Consider the following 12,063-nt stretch of genomic DNA (forward strand, 5'->3'; position numbering starts at 1 on the left):
GCTGCCTGTGGATTGGGCTGCATGAATAAGCCAACATGTCTGCATAGCTTACTGAATGGGCCACAATAACTGAATGATGGCTTCTGCTGAGCACAGTTGCGCTGCAGCACTTGCGTTGATCATACTTTACTGTTACTAACTTCAAAAGTCCTGTAAAACTCTATCCATCACATTAAGATAATACTTTCCTGTTAGTATTATTACATATAATAAACTATGATGGTAACAATTACTGTTGGACAAACCCTGTAATAATTTCTAACTTCAGACAAAACAAAAGACCAAGAATGACGAGGTATACAAATCGGAGGCAGATGTGGCGTGTGCACCAGACGTCTCCGGCACGTCTTTCAGCATGCATACATAAGGCATCTTCACTGAGAACAATAATACCTGCTGGTGGGTTTTTAGCTTTGATGTATGTATTATACAGTTGGCGCAGGTTCCTTACCTGTTCTTCCCAAATGTTTGCCTTTGGCTCTGTATTTGCGCCAACATGCAGAATGGCAGATCGTTTCATACCAAGCTTTGAGCAAAGTCCCAGTCCTACAGGCCTGCCAGGTTCAGAAGCATTGCTTTTTTGGCTTGCGTCCGAACTATTTGGTCACACAGGAAAGAGTCTCCAACAAATACACGTCCAGATGTTTTGTAAAACTGATGTCTTGAGTCTAGGAATGGAAAAGAAAGATGATGTTCAAACATCCGGTTCATACAGCGCAATACACACAAAACGAGAGTCAGTACATCAGAACTCAGGAAATGAGCTTTATATCTTCTATGCGTTACATTTACAGGATCCCCCTGGGCTTCCACAGTCCCCCTATAATTCACAGCAGGGGTCTACTAATCTCTGCAGCCACAGGCGCCCTGAGCATACTTACGGGTTTTAGTAAGCTGTGCTAAAATAAAAATGGTACTGTTTCGGTGCAGACACTGTATAGAAAACCAAAATTTAAAATTATCCCTCAATCGCCTCCTTTGATAATCCCATGTTGCAATGCAAACTAAGAACATGTACAGTCATGGCCAAAAGTATTGACACCCCTGCAATTCTGTCAGATAATACTCATTTTCTTCCTGAAAATGATTGCAAACACAAATTATTTGGTATTATTATCTTCATTTAATTAGTCTTAAATGAAAAAAACTCAAAAAGAATTGTCCTAAAGCCAAATTGGATATATTTCCACACCAAACATAAAAAAAAGGGGGTGGACAAAAGTATTGGCACTGTTCGAAAAATCATGTGATGCTTCTCTAATTTGTGTAATTAACAGCACCTGTAACTTACCTGTGGCACCTAACAGGTGTTGGCAATAACTAAATCACACTTGCAGCCAGTTGACATGGATTAAAGCTGACTCAACCGCTGTCCTGTGTCCTTGTGTGTACCACATTGAGCATGGAGAAAAGAAAGAAGACCAAAGAACTGTCTGAGGACTTGAGAAGCCAAATTGTGAGGAAGCATGAGCAATCTCAAGGCTACAAGTCCATCTCCAAAGACCTGAATGTTCCTGTGTCTACCGTGCGCAGTGTCATCAAGAAGTTTAAAGCCCATGGCACTGTGGCTAACCTCCCTAGATGTGGACGGAAAAGAAAAATTGACAAGAGATTTCAACACAAGATTGTGCAGATGTTGGATAAAGAACCTCGACTAACATCCAAACAAGTTCAAGCTGCCCTGCAGTCCGACGGTACAACAGTGTCAACCCGTACTACCCGTCGGCGTCTGAATGAAAAGGGACTGTATGGTAGGAGACCCAGGAAGACCCCACTTCTTACCCCGAGACATAAAAAAGCCAGGCTGGAGTTTGCCAAAACTTACCTGAAAAAGCCTAAAACGTTTTGGAAGAATGTTCTCTGGTCAGATGAGACAAGAGTAGAGCTTTTTGGGCAAAGGTATCAACATAGAGTTTACAGGAGAAAAAAAAGAGGCATTCAACGAAAACAACACGGTCCCTACAGTCAAACATGGCGGAGGTGCCCTGATGTTTTCGGGTTGCTTTGTTGCCTCTGGCACTGGACTGCTTGACCGTGTGCATGGCATTATGAAGTCTGAAGATTACCAACAAATTTTGCAGCATAATGTAGGGACCAGTGTGAGAAAGCTGGTTCTCCCTCAGAGGTCATGGGTCTTCCAGCAGGACAATGACCCAAAACACACTTCAAAAAGCACTAGAAAATAGTTTGAGAGAAAGCACTGGAGACTTCTAAGGTGGCCAGCAATGAGTCCAGACCTGCATCCCATAGAACACCTGTAGAGATCTCTAAAAATGGCAGTTTGGAGAAGGCACCCTTCAAATATCAGGGACCTGGAGCAGTTTGCCAAAGAAGAATGGTCTAAAATTCCAGCAGAGCATTGTAAGAAACTCATTGATGGTTACCGGAAGCGGTTGGTCGCAGTTATTTTGGCTAAAGGTTGTGCAACCAAGTATTAGGCTGAGGGTGCCAATACTTTTGTCTGGCCCATTTTTTGTGTGAAATGATCAATGTTTTGCTTTTTGCTTCATGCTCTTTTGTGTTTTTTCATTTAAGACAAATTAAATGAAGATAATAATACCAAATAATTTGTGTTTGCAATCATTTTCAGGAAGAAAATGAGTATTATCTTACAGAATTGCAGGGGTGTCAATACATTTGGCCATGACTGTAAATTGTCTCTTCAGAGAGGAAGAGGACTAGAACTCTAGTGCCACCTATTAGAAGTAGCAATCCAAACAGTCAATGTCGACCCTTTAACGAGCCTTGTCACATGATTTAGGATAATAGCCAAACCAGATCTCAATTTGCAGACACTGTGTTTCGGGGTACTGTAAGGGGCAGTGACACGTGACACCCGCGAAGGGTCTCCAGCCGTCCACCACCGCACCAGGGCACAAAGAACTTACAGGCTTTACAGCCATGGTGATTCCTACATTGCTAAATTTCCTTATACAGATTGGGCTTGAAAAAGGCATTCTGTTGCCGAAACATTGCGGCTGAAGTATATCTGTACATACCAACGTTTTGCTTTTCACTTTGTATTTGGTGGATGTTTTTGCCTCTTCTTTTCATTTTAAATATTGAACAATAAATCGTTCTCACTGAGTGCCGAAGGTCATTACTTTAGGTCTACGTTATTTTTTCCTTCAGAGCACCAGCTTGCATTTACACAGTGAGCACCCCCTATACACTATATATTGAAGATAGGAATAGTCCCAACTTGAAAGATGATTTTGGTTGTTCTCAAGTTCTAAAATGAGCAAAATTGCAAAGTGCTAGTGAAAACAGGCAACTTTGTCATCTACTTCATATTAACAATCCTGTCCATCCTTAAGAGATTTTTAATTCTATTGTTTACTGCTCATTACCTAATTTATCGTCAACTGCTGTGGTGTATCAGCAATGGCCGGTTTTCTAGGCAATTAGAGCAGCGATTATAAGCTCTTTCAAACAGATCTTGTAAGTGCTTCTCTAAAGCTGGCCGGATTGCAGAGTTGGCACTGTGCTCCTCAGATGCTGTAAAGACAAAGCTGCCTCTGCTTGAATAATTGTAGAGCACAACAATGCGGCTGGTCCGAACTGTAATCAGGAGTGCACGGCTCCCCAGATATTAGGAAACCTGAGTATAAGGGAGCGGGGTGCTCCAGAATAACCAGCTTTAAAATCAGGCTCTTGAAATGAATATAGGATCCATCAGCCTTCATCTATCGTAGACTACAGAGGAGTAGAAGTTCTGGTCGTGCACAATACATGCCAGCAGCCCTTAGGGTATGTGCACACGTTGCGGATTCTCTGCGGATCCGCAGCGTTTTTTGCAGTGCAGAAACGCTGCAGATCCGCAATTGATTTACAGTACAATGAGAAAAAAAAATGCTGTGCACACTTTGCGGAAAATCCACTGCAGAAACGCTGCGGTTTAAAAGAAGTAGCATGTCACTTCTTTTTTGTGAATCTGCAGCGTTTTTGTACCCATTCCATTATAGAAATCCGCAGGGGTAAAAAACGCAGCAAATCCGCAAGAAAACCTCAGCAAAAACACACAAAAAATGCTGCGGAACCGCACAAAAACGCGACAAATCCGCAGGTGCGTTTTCTGCCAGGAGAGGCAGAATCCGCACCAGAAATTCCTAAGCCTAATCCGCAACGTGTGCACATAGCCTAACTGGAATGATATAGAGCAGATGACACAAATGTCTACAGGAAAGGAGCGATCCTAAGAATAGACCGAGGGCAGCATGAATCGGAGCCTGTCTGCACAATCACAAATAGGTATGGTTCTTCTCGGAAACTGTGCAGGGTTTCAGAGAAAATTTGATTTGAAGATCCATCTGAGGACCATATGTAGAGATACGACTAGTCAGGTACTGGCTCCACTTCGCTCTAGTTTATTGACAGGTCTATCCTATCTGTGTACCTAAAAACCTGTCAATCATCTAGAGTAGACCAAAGTCCATAAAACTATGATTTCTCTGAAATTCCGGAGCGTTTCACAGAAAAATAAATGTAGCAGAAACCTCATAGCCAGACCCTGATTCATGCTACCTGTGGATCGGGCAGATAAAGCTTCCTCGAGGAAGCAAGTGTGCGAAACGCGCGTTGGGGCTCTCCATCCCGCGTCCAGGAGCAGGTTGGTTCATATGTACCTGTTATTTCCCTGTACTAACGTTGGCCCCATGTTTTTCCTTCTTGCATATTTATTAGTTTATTGCAGCTCTTGCACTGTGCACTTTACTATATGATTCATTTACTCAGATCTGCTTTATCTGCATTGGTCATTTATATGTTCCATCAAATTATTTATTTAGCTACGTATTTTGGCTTTATTTTTTTGGGTCATGCACAATGGACTACTGGCACTTTGCACCTTACATTCAGTGTACCGTCTATTTAGTATAAGTAAATATTAATTACTCTCTATAACAGCTATTCTGGTCTGAATAAGCTCCTTACTAATTAACTATCATTTTTCGGTATAACTCAGGTTGTCTAATTGTGGAGCTATATTTACTACATTGCTGACACTGTAAACTTTATTTTTACTGGTATTCTAGTCCGGCTATTAGGGTTTGATTTGTTACCATGAACCGTTCGCCTATATACGGTACTTAATTCTGCTATCTTTTATATTTATTATATAAAATAATTATTTAGATTATTAATTCATGCATGCAGTGTATTTACACTATTAAGTGGCTATTTTGATTAATCCTGCGACATCTCTCACCTGGACGTGGCATTAGTGTGTTGCCTGTTTATCCTACCTATTGTGTCTCTTATTTGTGTGTCTCCATTCATTGATTATCTATGATTATTTTTTTATTAACTTTTAGATATTTCTAATAAATTTACAAATATTTCTTAGCTCAAGTGTCCATTTCTTTTGTTGGGTTTTCTGTGAATTTTGTATGGCAGAGCTTATGTATTGCTTGCCCGTTTCATTGGTTTACTTAGTAGGGCATACAGCAGTCCCTTACTAGTATGGTATATAGCCGTCCCTTACTAGTATGGTATATAGCCGTCCCTTACTAGTATGGTATATAGCCGTCCCTTACTAGTATGGTATATAGCCGTCCCTTACTAGTATGGTATATAGCGGTCCCTTACTAGTATGGTATATAGCCGTCCCTTACTAGTATGGTATATAGCCGTCCCTTACTAGTATGGTATATAGCAGCCCCTTACTAGTATGGTATATAGCAGTCCCTTACTAGTATGGTATATAGCAGTCCCTTACTAGTATGGTCTATAGCAGAGGTGTCAAACTGCATTCCTCGAGGGCTGCAAACAGGTCGTGTTTTCAGGATTTCCTTGTGTTGCACAGGTGATAATTTAATCACCTGCACAGAATGATTCCATCACCTGTGCAATACTAAGGAAATCCTGAAAACAGGACCTGTTTGCAGCCCTGAGGAATGCAGTTTGACACCTCTGGTCTATAGCCCCTTAGCAGTGTAGTACTATGGATGCTAAGGTGTTCCCCTGACTAGGCACTGTGTTACAATTTTAAACTCAATATTTTGAGATATTTTTTCAATAAACAGTTTATGTTTATAGTATGGTACATATCAGTCTCTTACTAGCATGGTATATTGCAGTCTCTTACTAATATGGTATATAGCAGCCCCTTACTGGTATGGTATATAGTAGTCCCTTACTGGTATGGCATATAGCAGCCTCTTACTAGTATGGTGTATAGCAGCCCCTTACTAGTAAGGAATATTGCAGTGTCTTACTAGTATGGTATATTGCAGTCTCTTACTAATATGGTATATAGCAGCCCCTTACTAGTATGGTATAAAGCAGTCCTTTACTGGTATGGCATATAGCAGCCCCTTACTAGTATGGTATATAGCAGTCCCCTACTAGTATAGTATATAACCTTCCCATACTAGTATGGTATATACAAGTCCCTTACTAGTATGGTATATAGCAGTCGCTTAAGAGTATGGCATTTAGCAGTCGCTTACTAGTATGGTAAATAACCGTCCCATAATAGTATGGTATAAAGCATTCCCTTACTGATATGGTATAAAGCATTCCCCTACTAGTATGGTATATTGCAGTCCCTTACTAGTATAGTATATAACCGCCCCATACTAGTATGGTATATACCAGTCTTTTACTAGTATGGTATATATCAGTCCCTTACTAGTATGGTATATAGCAGTCGCTTACTAGTATGGTAATGGTATATAACCATCCCATACTAGTATGATATATAGCATTCCTTTACTAGTATAGTATAAAGCATTTTCCTACTAGTATGGTATAAAGCAGTCCCTTACTGGTATGGTATATTGCAGTCCCTTACTAGTATAGTATATAACCGCCCCATACTAGTATGGTATATACCAGTCCTATACTAGTATGGTATATTTAGATCAAGAGAACAAATGGAAGCTTATTAAAAGGTATAAATACAAACTTTATTAGCAACAATACCATATAAAAATACACACAAGCAAACAGTCACCTAGTGACAGTGCAATATACACAACAATATGCAAAAGATACCAGACATATTAGGTCCACCGCACACAAATAATGTACCAATTTAGAGAGTTACCCTTGTACTTATAGGGGTGCAGGCATAGAAATGTCCCAAATACAAATCCCAACAGTATCAATCCTGTTACAGGTAAACCATACGTATGGTCTGCAGATAAATATTTAACCCAACCAAAGGTTAAGTGCTACATGTCAGGCACATAAGGGTTAAGTAACATAGGGAAACATGCCTCACCTAGGTGCTGGTAGACCGCTGTACACACCCCGACGCGCGTTTCGCTGCTAGTCGCCTTGCTTTTTCAAGGGGAAGTAGAAGATACTTCCCCTTGAAAAAGCAAGGCGACTAGCAGCGAAACGCGCGTCGGGGTGTGTACAGCGGTCTACCAGCACCTAGGTGAGGCATGTTTCCCTATGTTACTTAACCCTTATGTGCCTGACATGTAGCACTTAACCTTTGGTTGGGTTAAATATTTATCTGCAGACCATACGTATGGTTTGCCTGTAACAGGATTGATACTGTTGGGATTTGTATTTGGGACATTTCTATGCCTGCACCCCTATAAGTACAAGGGTAACTCTCTAAATTGGTACATTATTTGTGTGCGGTGGACCTAATATGTCTGGTATCTTTTGCATATTGTTGTGTATATTGCACTGTCACTAGGTGACGGTTTGCTTGTGTGTATTTTTATATGGTATTGTTGCTAATAAAGTTTGTATTTATACCTTTTAATAAGCTTCCATTTGTTCTCTTGATCTATATGTGATTATTAGATGGAGGTACCTGTTATGGTGTGTGGCTGATATCAGTCACTATAATGAAACTGGAAATTTTGATATTAGTATGGTATATTGCAGTCCCTTACTAGTATAGTATATAACCGCCCCATACTAGTTTGGTATATACCAGTCCTTTACTAGTATGGTATATAGCAGTCCCTTACTAGTATGGTATATAGCAGTCCCTTACTAGTATGGTTTATAACTGTCCCATACTAGTATGGTATATAGCATTCCCTTACTAGCATGGTATAAAGCATTCCCCTACTAGTATGGTATATTGCAGTCCCTTACTAGTATAGTATATAACCGTCCCATACTAGTATGGTATATACCAGTCCTTTACTAGTATGGTATATAGCAGTCCCTTACTAGTATGGTATAAAGCATTCCCCTACTAGTATAATATAAAGCATTCTCCTACTACTATGGTATATAGCATTCTCTTACTAGTGTGGTATATAGTATTCCCTTACTAGTATGGTATATAGCAGTCGCTTACTAGTATGGTATATAGCAGTCGCTTACTAGTATGGTATATAGCAGTCGCTTACTAGTATGGTATATAGTATTCCCTTACTAGTATGGTATAAAGCATTCTCCTACTAGTATGTTATATAGCCATCCCTTACTAGTAAGGTATATAGCATTCCCTTACTTGTATGATATATAGTAGACATATTTAAATATCCACAGACATGTAACAATACTAATAATTAATTTATTCCCATTGGTAAGTGATATTATTACTTAGCAGAACATGTTCCCACCTTCTATAAACCATTCCATGGGTAAGTTACAAAAATAAAGAAGAAAAAAGGAACAATAGTATCAAAGTCAAATTTAATTCTGGAAGAAACTTAGTACACCCTCTGACACACATTTCCTGCAAACATCACAACACAGTGGGAATTTTTTATTAAACAGAAAAGGAAAAAAACATACAAATTATCTCTGATGCTACCTATAAGTCAGTATTCAACTTTGTAACAAGCCTTAAAGCCTTAGTGGTATTGACCTAGTCCGACAACTGTCTACTAGCAGCTGTTTAGTTACATGGTAGCCGCTTCCAATAGGGGGCACTAGTGAGATAGCATTCTTTCCTTCTAGGAGAGAACTCATTTGCAAGTGAGAGGTTATGAAGAATTTCTGATATAATCTGATAATATTCTTCCTTCCTACTAAGTATTCTCCTACTTAATAATATTAACTAATCAGTGTGACTCAGATTCCAAGAACTTTCAGAAATCGTTAGCATTAAAGGACAGAGTTTCCATCTACATATACAAATACAGTCCTGGCATTTGAAATCACACAGGCCCATGCTGTCCCTGTCCCCAAGCACCAGATGAAATATATTACTAATATTTTCCTGCCTGGATGGAGGTAAGTAAGATTTTCTACAAGACCAATATACTAATGATACCGTGGCTGCTGGGGTAAGTGACGGAGTCAGCGACTTTGTGCTCCATCACAATTCTTAACAGTATGGGTATCTTGAGAACACGGATTCTGTTAACAACGTTGCAGACAAGACAGGCCATGACCAGACAGGCCCTTCTGGCATTTGCCAGAATTGCCAAATGGCCAGTCCGGCCCTGATACTGCGGCATACTGCATTTGATACAGCGCAGAGAGTTTGGAAGCCACATTTCTAGTGACCGTCTCTGGAATAAACACCTCCAGAAATTTCAAGTAGACAGACACACAACAGACTTACAATGAAGCCTACTAACCCTACATTAGGGCTGTTTTGGGAGGTTTAACGGAACAACGTTTTGCTTGAGGAGGACTCCTTAGTCACTCAACAGTAAATGTATCTCATTAAATTAATAATTTCATACAAAAACTAACATTTAGTACATAAAACATTGAAATGTTTGTATTCTGCTTTGTAAGTGAGTGAGTTCACAATTAGCATTTATAGACTTTGTTAAAGGGGTTGTTCAGGCTTGGGGATCAAGACTGCAGTTACTCTAAGTGACCACAGACTTGTGAATCCTTACAGTGCGCAATCAGAATTTTCCGCTGCCGAGGATGGGTGGGCGTAAGTAAGTGATTTGCATACATGCAGTCACATGCTGACTAGACGTGCGCTGCTTTGTTCAATACAAGTGAATTGAGCAAGGACGGACACGTCTAGTCGGAATGTAGCTCCCGGCATCCGAGAATCCAGTCAGTGTGTATTGTGCGTGCTGTGAAGATACAAAAGTCTGCACACATAAAAAGTGACTGCACACTTGAGCCCTGAACCTGAACAATCCCTTTAAGGTCTCTGGACTGCACAATGTGTTAACTTGCCTGTTACATTAAGTAAACATATAACTTTGCAGCAATGTAAATCATATTGTAATTACAACACGACAGTGATATAATCCAGTTCCCAACAGCGGTGGAGATGCAATAACCACAAAACCTACTCCTGTACATCACACATCAGAACGAATGTGCAGCAACTTGACAAATTACTTTCTACTGAAAGAAAAAAAATGTCACTTGAAGTTATTACCGGTATTTCCTTTTTTTCAGGTTTGTACTATCTTCAGGAATAGTAAGTGGGATGGGAGTCTGTTTTAAATACAGAAAAATGTCAGGACCATATAAGATCATGTCTGATAATCATGGTACAGACTGCAATGTCTTCTGACTCATATAGGCATGTATCATGGTGTTGAGTTTGAGTCAAGAGACCCATGCTACATCCAAACATTCCTGGCAGTACTTGGACTATGAATACAGGAAAAAAATTGTCATCAGTGAATACAGAATTTCCAGTTGCGAAGATAGGAGATGACAGTTGGTGTTCATAATGTCCTATGGAGAACTGTAACTGTGGTTTCAGTAGAACTTTTAGCGGAACGTCTGTGTCTGAATCAAACTCCTCCTTTTCCACAGAATCTTAAAGCACCAATTATTTCCTATCTCAGAAATATATTCACTGAATATAGATTTTACCCAGGAATTGAGAGTTAAAAAAATAACTTATGGAGATAAAAAAAAAGCAAATTTTTCTGATAAGATATATTAGAAAGTTGGTTATTTTCATGAATACTATTGATTTATAAGCGAAAAATTACTGTTTAAAATATAGAACTTTACTCTTAAAGCTAGAGAGGCTGCTCCGAGGAGCACAGGGTGCATCCTGCAACAAAGTGACTCCTGATGGATTACAGTCACTTGATGCTAAAATTGCAAAAATGTTTCAAAGTATCCTCAACCCAAAAGGAAACACAAACGCGCCCTGAACTCGAAGATTTCCTTATATATCAGCACTGACATTATGCAGAATTATGACTATTATTTTTGTGATATAGAAGCCTCCTTAAAATAGTGTTCCTAGTTTAGCAGCAAGCTCCTTTATAAGGCCACATTCACAAATAAGAAGAAAAATAAAACACAATGTATCGTACATTCTGTTACTAATTAGTGCCCCTAAAATACATCCATGTAATAAAAAGCACAATGATCCATTCTGATTCATTCATTTAGCGGCCAGGCCCTTGAACTCATTACCATAGTCAAAGCACAAAAAAAGATTTTCTCATGGAAAAATAAAAAGCTTTGTTTTTGTTTTATAAATTACTTCCAAATGTAGTGACAGAATATAATGATTTTCCGTGAAATAAACAGGGTTTTGGAAATACCTATTTCGTTCAACATCTCTAAAAATAGGAAAGTCATCTTTTCAAGTATATTGGTGCGGCGTGCACACGGATGAATTTAATGTCCATGTTCACTATTTGTCTCAATTCACAGAGCATTTGCTTTTCATCCCTAGAAGTACTTTTCTATGAAGGATAACTCCATAAATAAGGCACAGACAGATCCTATATGGCTACATAGTAGACAGCAGAGCAACCTCCGTGTGCTGCTGTACAGGCTTTTTGGTCTAGAAATATATACAATATATCCCCGTGACTTTACCATAGGGATCTAATTGATTCGTACCGTAGTATATTAGTATACATGCCATACATTTCTTATTAAGGGGAATGTGTCAACAGAGAATAACCTACTGTTTAAAATCAAGCTTTTTATGTCAAATATAATTTTTAAACATTTTTTTAATTTTTCAACAATACAGTGATGAGACTTTATGTTTGTATAAAAGCATTATCTGAACAAAGGTCAATAGGAAGAGAGGGGAGAAGGTGATCTGTGACCATCGCCTATTGTGAATGGTGGCTCATTTGTTATCTACTGTAGAGTCGGCGTTCCTGCACGCTCCCCTCACCCGGCAGAGATGCCGACTCAAACACTGCCCCGACCCTGGTCTCATGCGTCCTCCTCCTC

At 39.4% G+C, this 12,063-nt stretch overlaps 1 protein-coding gene across 2 annotated transcripts in view; it reads right to left on the reverse strand.

Moving 5' to 3' along the window:
* Positions 1-12,063, reverse strand: part of PAPLN (papilin, proteoglycan like sulfated glycoprotein) — a 111,560-nt gene that overhangs the window by 85,632 nt on the left and 13,865 nt on the right. For both annotated transcript variants that reach the window (XM_069731061.1, XM_069731052.1), the window contains exon 2: positions 452-668. The gene's annotated coding sequence lies outside the window, so the exon portion shown is untranslated. The remainder of the gene's footprint in view (positions 1-451; positions 669-12,063) is intronic.

This window comes from Ranitomeya imitator, chromosome 1 (assembly GCF_032444005.1).
Source record: "Ranitomeya imitator isolate aRanImi1 chromosome 1, aRanImi1.pri, whole genome shotgun sequence".
Taxonomy (NCBI): domain Eukaryota; kingdom Metazoa; phylum Chordata; class Amphibia; order Anura; family Dendrobatidae; genus Ranitomeya; species Ranitomeya imitator.